The 21,374-nt window shown below is 34.2% G+C and overlaps 2 long non-coding RNA genes across 4 annotated transcripts; both read left to right on the forward strand.

The window, feature by feature from the left end:
• The first annotated feature begins 313 nt into the window (after positions 1 to 313).
• On the forward strand, positions 314 to 1,570 carry LOC125384930. Of its 3 annotated transcripts, XR_007223781.1 has the most exons (3): positions 329 to 538; positions 717 to 1,002; positions 1,079 to 1,570. It is a non-coding gene; the product is annotated as an uncharacterized LOC125384930 (long non-coding RNA). The 3 variants fall into 3 exon arrangements; XR_007223782.1 differs by having other exon boundaries at positions 314 to 538; positions 717 to 1,570; XR_007223783.1 differs by having other exon boundaries at positions 314 to 538; positions 728 to 1,570.
• Positions 1,571 to 3,215: 1,645 nt separating this feature from the next.
• Positions 3,216 to 3,867, forward strand: LOC125384925. Its single transcript, XR_007223775.1, has 2 exons — positions 3,216 to 3,275; positions 3,354 to 3,867. It is a non-coding gene; the product is annotated as an uncharacterized LOC125384925 (long non-coding RNA).
• The last annotated feature ends 17,507 nt before the right edge of the window (positions 3,868 to 21,374 follow it).

Raw genomic sequence — 21,374 nt, forward strand, 5'->3', positions numbered from 1 at the left:
TAAGAAGCACGTTTTTCCCGAACGGACGGACAGAGAGTTACATTAGAGACAAACAAGGTTACGGAATAGTTATTTAAGATTTTAAAGACTGAAGAAGAAAGATCGGTAGCTCAGGACGTTGAAAATCGATTCTCAATTTTCAGGTAAACATTGTACTAAAGACTTGTTATTTCCCGTTTATATAATTATTGTTATTTATTGTTATAAACGCATATTAATTGTCGTTTATTTTTGTATTTTATTATTTACTTCATAATAAAAACTCGATTTTCAGACTACAGAATCGATCCCTGAATTATCACCAAATTACGATCTTACAAATCGATTTTCACTACGCCATGCCGTTAGAAGTGAAGCTACGTATCGCCATGAACGAGAACGCAAGGGGGGGGGGGGGAAATAGAATGCATAAGAATCCATAAGAAAACCAAAAGATGAAGTATGTGATGTCTTTCCTCCAGAATATCAAGCAAGAGATCATCATCCGCGGTTATTCAGTTTATCGATAGTGAAGAAAGCCGCAAACAACTTAACCAAGGTAAGCCATTACAGAAACATTGCACTCACGATGGATGACGCAACGGCAGCGTCATACATCGGTACAAGTTTAAACTTCGTGTTTCGAGATATTTACTTAGAAGAATCGGAGATCATCCCCACAAGGAAAATAAAGACCGAAATCGAAAAGCCCAATCTTCAAATAGAAACATTATTAGAGATCTTCCAGAAACAAAACATGCATGAGAGAGAAGGCACAGACTTTGTCATAAAACAATTTGATGGAACGCAAAAAGCCACAGATTGGAGTATGAAATATTCATATTTCACATAAGCATCCCTTCCATACTCTAATATGAGTATGAAACCGAATACGAAAAATACAAAATCCAAACTGATGAAAAAAGGATCAAGAATTTGAAGAAATATTTGGAAAAAATAGCATCAGAATGGTACCAAGCAAATCTGCTGAAGGATGAAGAATACAACTGGGAAAATTGGAAGGTGGCAGTTCAAAAAGCTTGTGGCAATAAAGGTTGGTCTGCAGTACGATACACTTATAACTTTAAATACATTTCAGGTTCATTCACTGAATATGTCATAAAAAAGGAATGATTAATATTGGAAGTAAGGAGGAAGACTTCTGAAGAGACAGGGATAAATCTAATTGTTATTGGATTACCCATACACATTCAAGATAAAATCGATAAAGAAACAGTACAATCAACAAATGGCTTAATCAGATTCTTGGGGCAATATCAGACAAAGGGAAGAAAAACACAAGGGAGTAACACAAGATTGGACAGAAAGCCAGAGCCACTGCCCAAGAAACAACCTTGTGTGATTTATGAAGCACTGAATTTCCCAGGTCGATTTCACCCAATAACAACTCACCAAAGAAATACATGCACATACTCATGGATCATTTTTCAAGGGCTGTTTCTATGTCCACATTGAAAACACAACACACAGAAGATATCATAAAACTTATAGACTCAACAGGAGAAACTGATTCCATACAAATTATCCTTGCAAACCGATACCCAGTAATGACATCCAAAGAAATTCAAGAGTATACGAGGAAAAGGAACATTAAATTAATTTTCACCTCAACAGACTGCCCATCCTCCAATGGACTGAACAAAAGGGTAAATCAAACATTAGTAAACAGGATCAGATGTAATTCAGACAAAAATAAGAGAAACTGGACAAAAATCACAGAAGAAAGCATAGAAGAAAACAATAACACCAGACACAGTGTAACGGGGTTTGCCCCAAATCATTTACTGAATGGAAAAATGATTGAAATCGTCCCTAAGGAAATAATGGAGAATAAGATAAACCTAAAAAGAGACAGAGAAGAAGCATTCAAAAACTCAACAAGAAATTTCGAAATGAACAAACAAAAATACGATAAAAAAAGAAGAGAACATGAATTTAAAATCGGTGATATGGTCTTCACCCATAACGGAAAAAAAATGAATAGAAATAAGTTGGAAGAAATTAGGAAAGGACCTTTCATAATTCTAAGAAGGATTTCAAACTCCATATATGAAGTGGATAACGGTAATCGGGGATCTGAAGGGAATCTGTTCCACTCCCCATTCGAGGGGCGGTGTAAACTCCCTAGAGTTCATGTAGGATAGGGATTCTTTTTGTTTTACGGGTAGCACGACGGGCTGTGTTTCACGGACAGACCTTCTTTTGTTTTATGGACGATCATTTTAAGAAGCAAATTTTTCGCGAACGGACGGACAGAGAGTTACATTAGAGACAGACAAGGTTACAGAATAGTTATTTAAAACTTTAAAGACTGAAGAAGAAAGATCGCTAGCTCAGGACGTTGAAAAGCGATTCTCGATTTTCAGGTAAACATTGTACTAAAGACTTGTTATTTCCCGTTTATATAATTATTGTTATTTATTGTAATAGACGCATATTAATTGTTTATTTTTGTATTTTATTATTTACTCCATAATAAAAACTCGATTTTCAGACTACAGAATAGATCCCTGAATTATCCCCGGATTACTATCTTACATATATGTACATATTTGTATATTTATATATATATATATAGAGAGAGAGAGAGAGAATGTTACAAGGAAGTAATCTAAAACTTTGTAAATTTGTAGTACATGTTTAATGAGAGAAGTATAAAATATCTGATAAGCGTAGATCCAAAAATTAATCCTATTTATTTGATATACCGTACTTTTTATTTAACATTTAAATCGAACGTTTAAATCGAACCCTCGATAGGATAGATAGAATAAACGTGTCCAATAAAATAATCTCCTCCATTATCTGATTTGAATTCAACGAATTTTTTTTTATGAATACACATAGAGAGAAATCTACCTATTGTGGACACACGTACAAATCAATAAATAATGCATGTCGTGGAATATCGGCTACAGAAGGAATAAATAGAGAATTATGTATTATCCACAGATGGCAGTTATACAGTGACTACGAAAGGTATTTAAGTAATATGAATATAAATACATGATACATGTATTAAACTTGGTATTATTTAATGGTACTTTCATACGATTATAAGGATTTGATTTGAAATATAAAAGCTGATAGGAAAACGGTTCATTGGAAAATATGGACACGCGCAAATATTTTCTCGTGCCCGCAGTATATTAAAACAGAAAGTCAAATGAAATATTTCTTATCAATGGCGAAGGATATTTTTCTCTTCTTCTTGACCCAGCAATTGGATTTCATCAATATTATATAACGTTGATTAAAATTTCCTTTTCTCTCGAGTGAGTACTATAAGATCACAAAATGACATAGATCTTTTCTTTGCAACTTGCTGAATATAAAACTGCGTCCTTTTACAGGCAACCATGTATATTCCAAGCGTGATGAAGGGATTAGATCATCGTATCGTAAATTATGCTTACTTCCAACCCCAAAGGCAGACTTTCTATCTGCTTGTCTCTTTGCTTCGAGGGCCAGCGAACTCTTCACTCTATATGACAGAAACAGCCTAGAATCCAGGGGGAAATTTGAAAGTCAATCAAGGAAGGAACTGCAAGATGGACAGAGCAAGGTCTCGTAGAAATGTATGAGATTCGTTTCTCGCAAATTACGAGATACGGAAACGTTTAAAGTCATCTACAGGCGGAAATCTGTTCAAGACAGTCGCGGTAATGTTTCGACGTTATATGTCATTCGTTAAGCCAGCTATTATTTAAATATGTTCTTTGAAATTAAGTAAAATCAAAGTAGCTGAAAAAGTACAGCTGATAAAATTACGTTCAAAACGTGAATGAACAATAATTTTTACTTTCGTTACGCTGTTGTTATCGATTATCCATTATTTCTTATGGCAAGAAATGGGAACGTGCTTAATTTACGATAAAAACGAGAAACAATACGTAAAATATTTTTCACGATAAATTACTTTCATATTGTTTGAAATAATTTTACGCTTCCGCGATATAAGTGGCGAATGTAATTGAACAAGAATCATTTTTGATAAATGTAACAGATATATACCGTATATATATGCAAAATATATTGTAACGTGTTAATTCATAAAGTTACGTAAAATTATTGGAAATCTATGTACGTAGGTATGTTTAAATATTTCATTCATGTTTTTATTCCATTGAATTGCAAGTTATATAAAATCATTTCATTAATAGTATAGTTCAATGATATAAGAATTGCGAATTAAGAATATTGTTTATTAGTGATATAAATAATTAAATTAGTAATAATGTATACTTAACACGTTCTTGTATTTTGTTATTAAGGTAGAGTTAAATGGTTAAAGAATTAAAATTATTTCAATCTCAATCTCATGTTTTAGAAGGGAAAACTATAATTTTTGTTCTTAAAACATATCATCCCCTAATAGTCTGCGTTCGAATCATGATTATTCTAAAAACCACTATGATTGTGTTATTGAAACAACGTCATCAACTAGTTTCTTAAAGTACGTAGATGCTATTGAAATAAACTACGTACATGCATAGTAAGTTTATATGTATATTAAACATAAGAAACTTCGTTTGACTTGATTTGGCTGAAATCAGCTTGTCGAAGTGCATCATAGAAATAAGTCGCGTTGATCAAAGTTGTAGCGCAATATCTATTAGACTGTCATTAAAGTCATCGTTGGTACATTAATAGATGGTATCATACAGTTAAACGACATGTCAAAATATTCTCTCATCTAAACCATAGTAGCAACAGACTGTTTCCTACAGACTAGAGGTATTTCATGGGACGATCATATAAATTCTTAAATACAATAATGTATAATACACATACGTACATACATGAACCAAGTCTGTAAGCGTAATCTATAGACTATAATAAATACGTGAAACATTTTGAATTCTGTATTAGATTTGAAGAAATCTCGAATAAATCAAAAGATATTAAATACTACAAAACTGTGAGCATTATTAAGGATTAGGATGTGATTTTTTGAAAGATATAAATATAATTTATGAATAGTTTCAAAGATGAAGGTGAAAGAAATCTGTAACAAGAATTAGTCCCTTAAGGAAACGTTAATTACTTTGTTACTGTGGAAACACTTGTGGATTCTTCGTTATAAAACTAACAATTATCTTTTATCTAAAGGATATGTTATAATACAAAGATTCTTAAAATTATTCGATGGAATATCCTATTGATATTAATGCTGATTACCTACTTTTTAACCTATCATTTACAAAGAACAGTTTATTTATCGAAGCTATAAACTTTTTTGTCCACTTCAGAGCTTTCATCGACGATTTATGACGTACATGGTGCAATAATGCCTAATGCGATTCTCTTTAATATCCCATATTGCATACATTCTCGTACCGATTACACAAATTGTTTGAATTCAAGAAACATGAGATCACTATACCGGTATAAATTTGTTATTTACTTGATCTGAAATATCCTTTCAAGTTTGAAGTGAAATTGAAATTCTTTCAAATAATCTTTGACTTAAAGATGTTATTTATAGTTTCGCGTTTATCGATATTGATTCCCTAAATTTAACTGATTTTATATGTATATTTATTTTACGATTTAAGCATTACATGTTAGTTTAAGTATCCTTTACATACCAGCTACTTGAAATCCATTTAATTTCATGTAACTTAACTAATTACAGAACAAGGTTTAACTTTTACGCTAACTAAGCTCAAAATGTCCATGAAGCATGACTTGTTTCTGGAAAGTCATTTAACTATTTTAACTAACGAAATGTATAACGAAACCTATCGATTTTCAGAACTTTATAATATAATGGAATCGTTTTACATATTTGCGGACAAACAACACAACACAGTTTTCGTCTATGAATATGAAATAAAAAATTTAAATAAAAATTATATTAATCCTTTCGGTACGAGTTGTTTTTTAACATCGATGGTACGAATAAAGCAGTAAAGCATGTGCGTGACCTGAAAACATTTCCGGTCTTTTTATAACGATTGTGAACAAATAATGTACAAATAACCTTCAAAACTATAACGTATGTTTCCAGATAAAGAAAATAATCACAGACTTCGCTGGATGCATAAGCATTCATAGACAACATCAATGGAATTTTTTCTGATGAATATGTACTTCTCCTGTAGGAAAGTATGAGATGACTCGTTTGTTTGTAAGAAATGTTCAAGAGCAGTTATGAAATCATTTACGGATTTCACTACGTTTTACATATTCGAAACTTTCCATCTTTGCATTTCTTTTCTGTCTCCCCTTTCTCATGAATACTTGAATACATGATTTTTTCAAATGTAATAAAAAAAAAAAAAAAAAGAAAAAAAAAATGCTAATTCGTATATTACAAAACTTCACAAAAATAATCGTAAGAATCTGTTCTATTTTTTCTCGTATATTTCCTTGTTTGGAAAAAGGAATAATTCATGACTTGTAATTTGTAAAACTACGCTAATAATATCAGTTTACTTGTACAAGATGGCCACCATACACATATTTGTCACATTAAAAAATATAGACCTAACCAAACAGGAATATTACACATTACAAGTTAACGTACATATATATGTAGTATCTATTTACAAGTATCGCAGATTACCTCTTGAAAAGTAAGAAAACATAAAGACTAAAGTAAAGTTGTAAATCTAAACTACAGTTCATGTTATACAAGGCATGTAAAGCTTCTCTTGAAACGTTAGGTGCGTACTTCGATATACAATATAAAGAAACATAGCCCGCGAGAAAAGCTATATAGTACATACCATACAGATCCCTCGCCATAACTTTGTCAATATGCGCAACGAATCAAATCCAGATCGTCCATGTTTACAGCGAAGCAACATGTGATACCGCCAAAAGTGCTTTCCACCCCCTCGCATAACTGACATCGGCCGTCCGTGGATCCAACGGAAAGATTTTGAACGTTGGAGAATGCGTAACGCTGATTGGCTATTGAGCTCGGGGGTCGATCGTAGAAGGGGACGCCGGGTCGCAACGAGCCTCACAGTACCACTTCGACTGTGAACGCGATAGGAATTGGATCGTCTATTTTACAAAGCTCCTTTATCTTTTGCAACAATTACATTCGAATGTCTTTTCAAGCGCTAACGACATAATCGACGTTTGGTAAGCGATTAGTAACTGCGAATTCGTAGAATTCGTGGATAATTCTCGAGCTGTTTCGTGCGTACGCGATTTTAAGTGGCACGCAAACAGGTGCACCTATTCGCGTAGCGCAAGAAATGTATCACGGAGGTCGTTGCAGGTAATATCCATCGACAGACGGGACAATTCGGGTGCACAATCTATGCCTATGACTGTGCAGTAGGGCATACTCTTCTCGACCACTTGTCTGGCGCCAACCACCACTATTGTCTCGCGAAGGCCAAGCTGTAAATCTTCGTTGCTTATACCGCTTTCTTGGTGAGTGTTAATTTTTTTCTTATTCGATGGTATAATAATACCGTTATTACGAGGTAAAAGTTTTTGGATGTGTGATTTCTTGATTGAAGAGACGCTATCATTATTAAAAGTTTGAATATCACGCCATTAGCGAGGGAAACATAATACAGAATGATTCTTTCATTTGCTTACATTCGATTTGTTAATTTTACTCCTATTCTCCTTTTTAATTCGTAATTTAATTGTGAGGACATATGCTATGGAGCAATTTTTGTTACATTTAGCATCGTTGCTTTATTTGTTAAGACTGTTGAGCAATACGATCGTTTACTTTATTTACTGCCTTGTTTGCTATTATTTTACTTTTAAAGACAGGTATTTTGGAAATATAAACTTCTACATATTGGTATAATATTGATATACTTAAAAATGTCGTTTAGTGAATAGGAAAATAGGACACTGAAGGTTTAACTAATTTAAAACGATTTAGTTATTGAAGATAGTACTTGCTGAGCAAATGGATCGCGAAGTTGTCATAATGCTACAAATGATACACGCTTGTTAAATGAAAATCCATCGACTTTTCATTTTTCCATTTGTTTAAGAAATATGTTGTCCCATTAGTTTATTCCATTAATTTTTATAACGATATATGCAAACAAAAGTGTATAAATAATAATATGCAAATAATTTTTTAACTTAAATGTCACTTATTTAATGTTTTATAGAATGCTATAAGTATACTACTGATAAGATTAATTAATCGAGAACGGAATTATTGCTGTTTACTGTAATCAGAAAGAAAATGGATTAAGGAGCGAGAAGATTTCGAACATAGCGAAATTATTTGTTGATTGAATATCTCCTCCAACCCGACAAGCAATGCGGGTTATTACAAGTAGTTTTTACTTAATTTCCAATTAGTTATCGTATCTATAAGGTGTGGTCAAAGTTTTGGTACATAAATTTAGCTTGCATCGTATTGTACCGATTTATTTATATATCCTTTTTTATATGATTTATGTTATTGAGTTAGGATTATATTAAATTATTAATAAAATGAAAGAAAAATGGAAATTAAAATTAAATAAAATAGAATTGCATTAAATAAGAAATAGAAATAAAGTTGAACTAAAGCAAATTCAATTAAATTATTTCTTTTTACTTGCCTATGGGATTTTGGAATTATTAAAGTTCCTATTACGTACTCGTATTCTCGCTAATTTTTAAAATGAATTGACTATGAAATGAATGAGACTATTTTTCCGATTATATTAAATACGCAATATCAATTACGTATAATTGAATACATTATTCGAACGTTTTCTACAGAACTCTTGTTATTAATACATTAATACATTATGGAAAATTTGAAACCAATTCGATATATATATATATAGAGGTTGCAAGGCATTTATTGCAAACATATGCTTAACGAAAAATTAGTATACAACATTAGTAGTAGTCTCAAACATACAATTAATCACAGTAAATGTCCTGCGACTCTTACATACATTGTCATACTCGTTTGAAATTGTAATAATACGTTAATCTTGTCACAGTATCGATAGGATATCAAGATATTCTTAATAATATGTCCACAAGGAGTTTGCAGGGATATTCAAATATTTTCGCGAACCACTGTAATTCAGCACAAGAGCAGAAAATTCCAGATTTTTTAGTTCTCGATCAGAGTGAATGTTTATACAAGTAACATTCGCTATCTGTGTCCATATTTACCGAACATTTCTATTAAACCTGCGCCGAGCTCGTAGAATGCCTCAGGTCGTATATGAGATGTCAGTTTTATCAAACGAAACGGGACCAGCTAATGTTTAATCTCGTAAACTGAAGTTGCCAGCAGAAAAGTACGGCTCTATATAGTAATTGGTGAAGACCGTGAAACGCGAAAGATGAGAAAGAAACAAAAGGCGGGGGATACGACGAATCATGGCAATCCATTTTATTTTCCAGCCATCGATTAACGGCCAACGTTTAATTTCATTTCTTTCGCAAAACTCAATTAGAATCGTCGCGACAATCGCTAGAAACCGCAGGCAAATCTGTCAACGTATCGATCGTAGCGGACGCCAATCCCTCTGCGTTAAATGAAATAACGAAATTCAAGATGTAAATTTCACGAAACTTTTCCTCTCGGATTTGTTCGCCAGTCGATGCTTCAAATACTACAGAATATAGCTATTTGCTTTTTGCTGGAAAGCTGAGCGCTATTTCGCTTAAACGTGAAACAGCGAGAATTTAGGTATTTCAAAGACACTGTCTATGGAAATCGCTGAAAATTCCAGCCATTTAATTTCACACTGACCTACTCCAGTTTTTTAAATACTTTAGAAGAGGGCGCTACTCGTTACCATTTTATATAGCCATGAAGCGTTTAATCCTCGAAGGAGGATAATCTTAACAAGATACATCTCGGAGAGATGAATAGATATCGGAGATGAATAAAAGTTTTTCGATTCTTCATATTTGATTTTTTAAGTAAAACTTTCCGTTGATCCTGGCTTGAATCTTCTACTTTTTCGTGCACCCAAATGCTTATTATTAGATGAGAGCGATAGGAAGGAAGATTTTTCCTGTTTCGCAACATTAAAGACAGCAGGAAACGAGCTAATAAAATTGAAGTCACTTAGCCCTTAATATATTTAATATGAGTAATTTTTTAAATATAGCCATCTATTAGCGTGCGTTTGAACTTTGCGTTTTTCTTTTTCGTGCACCTGAACGTTTTTTATTAGACTGAGTGGGACACGTACCTAGGAAGCTTTCCGTGCTTCTCAACTTCAAAGTAAACAAAGGACATTTGACAAAGTCAACAAGCGACGAGTTAATAAAATTGAAGTTAAGATAGACAGAAAGATAATACGTATGTAGTACCTCTGTGGAAGATAATATAAAATGGAAACGTATTTGATGCAACAGAAATATCTTTCTGCAAATATAGGAGACGAGGAATCAATTTAGCAAAATAATTAAATAAAGTTATTGACTCGCGAATTACACGCATGTAATACCAGATAAAATAACTTTAACTTAATAATCTTTGTTTCTTATATTCTCGTGAATAATAATTCTTTAATCGATAGTTCCATGGATATTTAGAATAATATCTACAAATTATTTAGAAATGCATAAAAATCCACGGTTTGTTTAATCGTATAGATACATACATAGATAGGTTGAAGGTTTATTTTGAAAATTCATTAGAAACCTAAGAAGTGAATTTACGAACTGCACAGGCGGATAAGTTTGAACGCGAGGAAGAGTGTGGTTCTTGAGTTCGATGATTTTTCCAAGTAACAGTCTTAATTCACGTGCGAATGTTAAATTGGAAATCTTTTAAGCTTTACGCAAATTATACACACGGTTTACACAATAAATATTTATAGAGGTGAAAATGATCTTTAAAACAATCCTTCGTATTAAAACCAAATATTTGAGTAATTCTTAAGGCGAAGATCGCGTATACAAACATTGAATATATTACATAGAGGAAACGTTGCAGAGTAACGTAAAATAATGTTCGTGATACAATTAAAGGCCGCGCTTAAACTAACAGTTCGATCGGGAAAATTCATTACCTTTTAAAAATTCAAATCCAATTAAACAGAATCCAACGAAATTGAATTTCCGCTTAAAAATCTTGTACAAGCATTTAAAAATCAACGTATGTACCTACTTGTCGCTCTACAAATCCTCGCCGCTATAAATTTCCCTGTCTTAAAAGAAGTAGAAGATACAAACTATATAAACCACATAATTTTTATCGCTTTATATCACGTTGCTATAATACGTTTTATATCACGCGTAATATAGTTTCTCAGCCACAGTGGCGTTACAAGGGCGAGACCATACGTGTCTTAATGGCGTTGTTTCGTTGATATCGAATAATATCAAAGAGACGCTGACAATGCCTTCGTGTAACGTAAGGGATGAAATGAAAAGTCGAGAACAAGTCTTTTTTCCTTTCCTCGTTCTTAGTCAGTTAAGAAGAATGCGAGAATGGAAGGGACAGCAGCCATGAAGTATGTACGTTTTCACGTCGGTGCCTCTCATTGTCTGCTGCAACGTTACACTGCGTTTCGTTGAAGATACTCTAGTATTGCGAACCTTTATGGTCAAAGCACGTCGAATAGCCATCAAGCGGGTGTATACGACCTATTTGTGACCCAACAACTAAACTCGATATTAATTCTAGACCCTTGATCCTTGGCCAATGAGTTCACCTGATTATCGTAATTAAGCAGTTATGATTTTAATCGGTTTACGAACGCTTCGATTTTAAAGTAGGATCGGATATCAAGAACAACAGATTTTAAACTGTCGGATTGCATCCGGACTCGTATTTTCTGCTTCGTCGATCCCGTTTTTATCGATGTTTTGATTCGAAGTTTCATGAACATTGCAGATCGTTACGTTGTCGATTATGATAAATCCTGTAAGAATATATTGTATAGATTTGTATTAACATAATGATACATACATAATGATACAAATATTACGCAATACGTGTATCGTACGTATTTCATCTGGTTGTTAAAATCAATGGAATTGTGTTTCTACTAGAAATCTTCGTCTCTGACGTATACAGTGGATAGAAAGGCAGGAAATTTGTGAGATAAATTATAATACGTATCCGAATGTGACAAAAACGTCTCGTATAAAAGCAAGTGTTTGTTTATTAGGGCTGTGCTTAATTGCGGAAAAACAGACGCGCGGAATATCTCGTCCGTGGGAATGTACGAACGGTATTGTGTTGCGAAATAACGCATTCGTAGCGTCGTACAAACGTATTGCGTCGTGAAATAACTTGTCCGTGGCCATCGTACGGGCTGTGTATATGCAATGTCGTGAGATATCTGTACCATAATTGCGATGCGGTTAAACGAATATATTCAATGATTTCATCGTCTTTATTGCATAATTAGCTAAAGATGTCGACGGTATTTGTTGATGTATTTTTTATCTTGGACTAAAGAGAGAAATATTAGAAATTAGGATTTCCAGTAGTTTCTATCCTACGTGATGATGTATCGATAGATGGATTAATTACAGTGGATTAAACAGAAAACGATGATCATTGAACTCGAACTTGATCTTAAAGCAGTCGTGCGATATGACAACTCTCGATTTTAGCGATTCTTCACTCTTGACTCTCCGGTGGCTAACTGACGATCAACGACTGTGATGTCGAAATATTAGGTCATTCGAAAAGTTTCTTTCGTTTTATAAGGAAATAATGGATGCACAACATTTTTCGTTTTATATTATTTTATCGAATTACGTATGATCCATTTTGTTCTGTCAAAATAGGTTTCATGTTGTATGAAGATGCATCGTTGTAAAAGACGTGTCTGTAAAAGAAAAACACAACCTAATATATTGATGGCCGTTAGGTCTATGGAAGTTTTCTGATCCTTTCGGTTTGTTGGCATTTCCGCTTTATTGTCTATGTTGTCTGTATGTCGGCGATGATTTTCGCGGTGCTATAATTGAAACCAAAGAAGCCTCTGGAAAGAGGATCGTTATGCCGAGGCCTAATTGTATCTCTCGCAGAACTAAGGAAACTAAACACTAGAGAGAAGATGTAAAGTTTTGTTTGAAGTGAGATCCACTTGAACGGTATTAATAAGTTTAGAATAAGAAGAAGGAAATTAATCGGTGTGCAAATTCTAACGGAATACAGTTACATTAAAATACGTCGATGTGACTTTAATTTTGAAGGAGGAAAGAAACGAAAATTAATGTCGTTACGCTGTAATTCAGTTGAAGCCTGAAGTGAAGTAAATTCGATAACGTAATACCACGTAGGGATATATTCTGCACGAGGAGCTGCTAGGAGATACGTATAAATTGATAAAAACAGCATAGTAATAATATATGGATCGCGGTAAAGATCGAAAATGTTTAATTTCCAATAATATTTTCCTATACGAAAGAGGAAAGTTTTAAGGAAAGTAGACGATCTCTCGTAAATTGATGGAACTTTGGTAATTCAAAGTTTCCTTGAATTGTGATAACTTTTTGACAGTGAAGTACAGTTGTTACCTTGTGTGAGATAGAAAACTGCATAATCGACTGGAAGTTTCTGTACGAGATATTGAAACATCGATTATGTTTTACGAGTTTTCCAAACAATATCGAATCGTTACATATTTCGTATAATTTCTGCTCGTCGTAAATTCGTAATAAAACGAATAATTTGATAACGATCGCAAATTTCTTCTTTTTTATTTCAAACTTATCTTTCTTATTTTCCCTTGCATAAAAATTAAAGTAATATTAACATATACATACTAACACGATATATACAAGGCGAGTTACTTGAGAGTTTGAAACGAAATATTTTTTATATTTTTAAATATATCGAAAAATGTTTCGGATAAAAGCTGAACTGAAATTCTGCGTGCAAAAATTATTAATTCACTTACGTCGAAGAAATATTAGTTTAACAGATATTTTAATTTTTATTTAGTGAAATTTATCGTACGAAAGACAAGCACGAAGACAAATACGAAAGTAGCGTCTTGTGTCTTTCCTTGTCTCTTATACCTAAAATATTTACTAAACTAATGGTTTTTCGATGCAAGAAGGTTAATAAATAACATTTTATAGAGAATTTTGAGCTGCATCGATTAATGTATTAAGAACTGTGTGATTCCATTTGAAGAAACAAAGTCGACCTTAGTACGATGGTTGCGCCACCACCTATAGAAAAGCTAGCAACGTCTAAATATGTCCTCCTTACAACCATCAAACTTTTATCCGAAGCATTTTTCGATATAATGAATAGTGTCGAAAATATTACGGCTCAAACCCTTGGCAAATCTTCGCATAGCCAATATATCTTCGAAATCGATTTTCTCAAGAATGAGCATTGGCACGCGGATGCTCCGTCTTACATTTTCGATTAATTTTTTTCAAGATCATCCTTTACCTTGCTCTTGCATAATTAAATAATTTGAAAATTTATAATAATATGTATATATAGAAATTTAATAGAAGCAAATAGCAGGTGGACTTGTTAGATGGTCAGAAAATTATAGATTGTTATGTTTATGTATCGTTCGTATGACACGCTGTAAAAGTAAGAAACGATAATTATAAATTTATCGAAATATATTTATTATAAAGAGAAAAGAGAAAATGGCAGGGAAATATAGAGGGAAATTTGTTCGTAGGACGCTTCGTATTCAAGAGATTCCAAGATTGAAAATTTGCCTACCAAGTATATTTGAACTTGGCTCATTACGTGATAAATTAAAAAAATGTATTTTTCTTGAAAACAAAGCGTCTTGCGAATAAATTTTGTTCCACATTCTCAGTTTATTTTCACACGTAGAATAGCGTCCTGTCGATTGTTTACTCCTCTTCGGTCCAGAATTAGCCATGTTCTAGTACGCTTGGTAAATTTTCAAACGCGATCTTCTCGAAAATAAAGAATCCTGTATATTCGAATTTGAGTTGTCGAACGAAACCGATTTATACAAATCAAATGTATATCATCGAATATACAATTTGTTAAATAATACTCGTTTTAATCTGCTTATGAAAGATTATGATACACGAAGAACTTGTCGTTAGAATCAAATTATTTCTTTCGCTAAGCTTCGAATCTCAAAAATTTAACGTAGATATTTCCATCAGGTATTTTGGCATCGGAAGGAAAATTCCACGAACTTGAACCAATTTTTATTACTTTTCCGTCAAAACAATTCCCTGCTTCGTCTGATATTTATTAACGGATCATTCGTTTAAACTCGCGATTTGATCACATTGTGGCTGTTATAAATATTTTGAGGCTGTCGGCGATATTATGCTTCCCGTCGCTCCTGTACAAGTTTCATTCGTTCCCGAACAAAGTTCCCAATTACACGACGTACAAGATCTCGTAAAGTTTCGTTAATTCGTTATCAGCCAACGTCGTACTTTTCGCGAGAAGAACTCGCAAGACTATTATTTCCGCTTTGCGAATCTATTTATCCGACGTGGGAATGTCTAAACTCTAACTAAAGCGAGAAAGCTTTCTTCACCGTATCCGTAGTCGTACAACGAACAATTTTATTTATGAATATCCGCCTTGACAGTTTGTCTAAAAGATGTTCGTCCTTCAATTTTGTTACAAACGCAAAACGTTTCTTTCTTCGCTTCTTTTCCAAATATTCCGCTCGTGCTTATATACTTTAAGATAGCAGTTGCAGCAGTTAATGAAAAAAGTTGTTTGCAACTATACCTCGATTAAAATCGCTCGAGATATCGTAAGGTTCTTCTTGCATACGATAAATATTGGGTTGGCATCTATGTGATTGCGAATTTTGTCAATACCACCTAATGACAAAATCCACAATCGCTAAGTTGCCAACCCAATAATAGGCAAGCGTCTAATATTAAAAATAACAACTTATAACGTTGTTTTCTTGCAAATTCCGTTCGTTTTTCATTACCAATTTTCAATAAATTATCGTTGCTTGTCTGTCGGATTCGTATTATTATAGTATTTTAACTGTCTATGTTTTTAACGTTCCATGGCTAGAAATCCACGAACAGTACACAAATTACCAATTGCTGTTCTTTTATCTACGCGACGTTTAATTTCCGTTAAAAATAAATTACGTTTAAAAAACTAGTTTAAAATATGACTCGGTTAACCGGTTAATATCGGATTCTTGCTATAATTGTTACATGACTTTTTACTATTTTTTGTCTATTGCCAAATAACCTTTCTCATGGTAGGCGGATCGTACACGATTATAACGTGGAGAAAACGTGAAGGGTAATCGTTTTACTAACTCGTTGCCTTAATTGGTTTACCTTAACTATGTTGGCTGTGTCAACCGATGATACGGGTTACGCTTATTTCATTGTTCACGCAACACGGTATAACGGTACATATCTGGAATCTGCATAGATGATTAGGGATGAATGTTATGGAAATTTCCAATCTAAACAACCCAGTCTTCAATGAGGATCGATCGATCGCATTTTAATGTCGTTAATTACGCGCAATTATATTAATGAAACTATCGTAAACCTTGTACAAATAAAAACAAAAAAGGATCAAGAAATTAATATTATTGTTACCATCGTTGCGCGCAAATATTACGTACAGTGGGTATTTTATCGTAAGAAGGAACATATTACTTTGTCCCAAAAGTTTCTTTCCTTTTATAAGGAAATTATTTAATTGTTAGTACATACGCATCTTCTAACGAATGGGAACAACTTCGAGTCACCGTAATCATCATATCGAATGGAGAAAAAAAAAAGATCGAAAAATATATTGGAAACTTTGCATCTAAAATCTGATATTTATACGAACGTTGTAGCACGAAATTTAATTTCTCTTCTTTTTCCGGCTTCCGTAAAACGACTGCGTCTAAAGGACTTTCGAAACTTAATTATCCCGGTTGAATCTTTAAAGTAATATACATGGACTAACTTTTCATTGAAGACACCGGTAAGGAAGAAAATCGCCAGGAACTGGTAATTATCGAGCGCTTCCACAATGAGTAGACGGTCAGTTTGTCTAACTCCTTCATTCAAGGATAGCGCATACTCGAAGTGTTTCCTACTCCGGGGACTGTTATTGAAATGCTTGGAATTGCACGTATAGTTGCGCAGTTATGCGTTTAAGGGCCATTTCTGTCATCTCGATTTTTTTATTATCGTTGCACACCACCTTGCATGATTTTAATAATATTTAGACAGAAGAAAAAATATGAATAAGTATTCTTGTTATTATTTGCGTTATTAAGTCAAAATGGAAAATACCTTCGGTTCGAACAGTTGATTTTAATCAACTTTAGTTGAAATTCGATTTGTACTTTGGAAATTTTAATCGGTTGCAGAATATGTAATATTAGAATATATAATAACGGATATAATATGCAAAGTTAAATGTATTCTACGTCATTGTCATTATTGTTATCGTGATCGGAGAATAATATTTCAAAAGACATGACGAATATATGGCATAGAATTTGTATTATGAGAGCGAAATGGAAAATACTTTTAGTTCGAAGGTTTGATTAAAATTCAAATTTCATTATGCTTGACGAATTTCCATCGATCGTAGAATATACAGCTAAAACAGATGTAACATCGAAAGTCAAGCAATATTCTACTTTCTCGTTTCGCTTGTTATCGTCATGTACAGCCTCGTAATATTTTTAAAACCATAGGACACATATAAATGAGATATAAATACGTAAGTGCGTTATTAAATCGAAATGGCAAGTACTTTCGGCTCGGATATCGATCAAAATAATATTGAGAGTGAAATGCAAGCTATGTGTATCATGCGTTATTTCAGCGCCAAGTTTCGGTGAAGTTGAACCGAAAAATTTGATTTCAACGCAAATCAAACGCTGGTTGGCCGTGTCAAACACATATCGCCGTATCCACTGTTTTGGTCCGGTTGTTTCATGCGTGATGACACATATGCAAAATTGAAAGTCCTTTACAACGTACGTACACAAGTGTCCCGTGTGCTTCTTATCTCTCCTTACGCATAAAACGCTATGTGTATATTTCGAAATATGAGAAACGGTTGATTTGCTGTGCAAAGTGCAACGTCACGTGATTTTTATCGAAAGGTATAACCATACCAGATATGACGTTACAGAATAAAATACGTCGCGAAATACCATTACAGCGTGCTTGGTTTTATTTTCTAATCTTTTTATCCAAACTTTGTCATTTCGCTCGTGCGTGTGCCTTGTAACGTAACGGTAGTAATACAGTTTTTACGTTCACTCGCATACGTAGCTTGCAACGTAGTATACTTTATGTTCAGACTGCTGGCCATAAACTCGATTTACAATAATTATCCTCCCTCTTGCCTTGTATTCTCGCTTAATCATACACACACACACACACACACACACACACACGCAAAACCTTATTTTTATTATTCTTTTATTTTATTCTTTTTTTGTTATTTTACCCTCAGTTGCGATACGTAAAAGATTCTTGTAATTACGCTCCATCTAAGTGTTAGCCTTATACCTCTAACGTTATAAATAAATTCTTAATATCGAATCGACATCGCAGAAAAGGTAAAATATGGAACACTCACATCGATTAACAGAACAGAAATATAGTTGTTCGTAATTATCGAGATCCGAGCATCAGATTGTTTGACTACTCGATGATCCACATTTTGCCATCAGAATAATAAATCTAAAATTTAGCGAAAATAGTTTCTGGCAAAATAAACGTTCAGAAAATGAACGACTAACTGAGTGAAGTAGCCTATAGTCGTTTGGCAGACATTCATCATCGATCGGATTAAGAAAGAAAGGGAGACCTGTTCCATATTTGGCCACTTTCCTCTTTGTATGTAAAGTTTTTTGTAACGTAAAATGCTAAAGTCGAACCTTGTTAGCTCAAAGCCCAAGGGATGAGCAAAAATTTCCGAGTTCTAGAGGTTTCTTCTTATCGAAAACGTCGAGCAAATGAGGTTCGACAAGCGGAAATTCGAAGGAGTACGAAGGTTGAATTGCGTTCATCTTTTCAGGAAACGTTGGTATTTTAAGCTTCCTCTTCGAATTCGTTTGATTCGACGCAAAAGATCAACCCCTGTCATTTTTGCAACTTAATGCGTCTCTCGTTTCAAATATGTCAAATTGACATAATAGTAGAACATCGACTACGCGAAAGGATAAACAATTAATTTTCCTCTTTGTCATTTGCACGCATTCTAATTCGTTCTTTTTTTCGGAGATATCGGATTTCGTTCACCCGTGAAGGTCACAAACTTTCAGACAAATCGTTGCAATCTCCTTTACTCTCCTCGATGTGTAATACGAATGGATACGATGGATACGATGGATAATACGAAATCGTTATCGATGTATTAGGTATAATATCGGTTGGTCGGAAAGTTCGTTTCGATTTTTAAGGAATTTAATAAAATAAAAGCTTTGCTTAGTACCTTTCCATTGAGGAAATTTCAAGTATGTTTTCATTTATGTTTTTAAGCATATCACGCTGAAGAAACGTTACTGTAAATGTTTTTAAATATACTCGATGATTTTTAATAAAATATTACAAGTGTTAAACGCTGCTGGGAAAGTTCGTTCGGATTTTTAACTCTTTGGACGATGTAAAAAATCATATTGAAAAGTTTCCCGCCGGAAAGCCTGAGAGGTTCTGGAAGAATGGATATTCAAGTTACGTGAAATATGGGAAAAGTTTGCGGAAGAAAAAATCGTGCCTGTATAATTCGATAAACGTATTTCGAGTAGAAATGCAAATTAGAACCAAAGGATCTTTTCAATCGTTCGAAAAATACGTGGCAATTCAGGCTATATGCTTGTCAGAGCATCCGCGGAATATTAATTCTGTGTTATAACAGCCACGCATACTCCACGTTTCACGAGTATACTCGTCGTCGCTTATTTTTCGCGACGCATTTTAACACGCTTCTCAGAAAGGTCGCAACAACTAACAGCTTCATATCGTATAAATAAATCTTTTTTAAGAACATTTTGGCCATTGTATCTTGGATAGCTAAAACATTTTATTCCAGACAAATCCCTTGCTTCGTGCAACCAACACCGAATTATTTTAAATTAGATTGGTCGTTTGGAAAGAAGATACGCGTTTTCCTTTGCCCGCCAATTTGACAGGTGTTGGTAAAAACACGGTGGAAATGACTGGCGCAATGACGAAAAACCTTTAGCTTCCATCGATATGCGTCTGACGTCGACCTTCGAAGAAGTTGGGATAGAACTTGCGTCTTACATTTTTCGTCTCGCGTTATTTGCGTAAATATACAAAGAAAGACAGACGTCTGTCTCAGTGTGGTTCCGATCGTTCGGGATCTAAATTCAGACCTAAAACTGTAGGTTCATTCTTCGCCATCCGCACGCAGTTTTCGTGATTCTTTGCCCAGAGTTTCATAAGACAGTCGCTAACGAGCTCGCTAACCGAAAGGTCTGCGACTGCGACCAAATGCTCTGGAACCGTACGACTTTTCAAACGATGAGGATCGACGACGACGAAGACTGAAAATGCGAAATATATATATAATGCGTTCGTCTAATAACGCACGCACATTCGTACGGTAAATACGTGAGGTTATTTGGTGCAGGATGTGTAGATGTTTAATAGTATATTTATTAACAATTCTCGTTTTCGACTCTTTACGTACAACTCTTGATTCAACAAATGTTTTCTTGATCCGATTCGTTTCTTTTTGTCGCCCTTTAATATCCCCACTACGCACGCAATTGTTGTTACGTGACAACGGTCACGGACGCCTACCAACCGTGTGCGTAGTGGGGATTTTGAGAGGCGACAAAAAGAAAGGAATTTTAGTTTTCAAACTTCATTTTCGTCCACGACCATTGTTACACGACAACGGTCACGGACGCCCACCAACCGCGTGCGTAGTGGGGATATTGAGAGACGACAAAAAGAAAGGAATTTAATTTTTTTAACGTCATTTTCGTCCGTGACCGTTTACACGTGGCAATGGTAGCGGACGCCCACCAACCGTGTGCGCAGTGGAGATATTGAGAGGCGACAAAAAGAAAGGAATTTTCCTTTTCGAACGTCCTTTCGTCCTTGACCGTTGACACGTGGCAACGGCCACGGACGCCTACCAACCGCGTGCGTAGTGGGGATATTGAGAGACGACAAAAGGAAACGAATTTTCGTTTTCGAACGTCATTTTCGTCACGCCTTTTTCCAAATATTCGGTGGAGGGATTGTAGGGATATCGATGACTGGTTAGGCCTATTGGCACTTACGCTTCGATGTTATACTTGTATCGACGAAACCGTTGGAAAGTTTTGTTATCGCAGCTACATACGTAAGTGTGTAACACAGATTAACCATCGTACCTGATTAACACTAACTCTTACCAAATCTGACAAAGTCAAATGACGAGTTTGAAGGTTTCGTTTAAAGTTTCATTTAAAATTGTATATTAGTCGTTATTTTTTCTTCTTCTTTTTTTGTTCATTCAACTTTAT

Source organism: Bombus terrestris, chromosome 4 (assembly GCF_910591885.1).
Source record: "Bombus terrestris chromosome 4, iyBomTerr1.2, whole genome shotgun sequence".
Taxonomy (NCBI): Eukaryota; Metazoa; Arthropoda; class Insecta; order Hymenoptera; family Apidae; genus Bombus; species Bombus terrestris.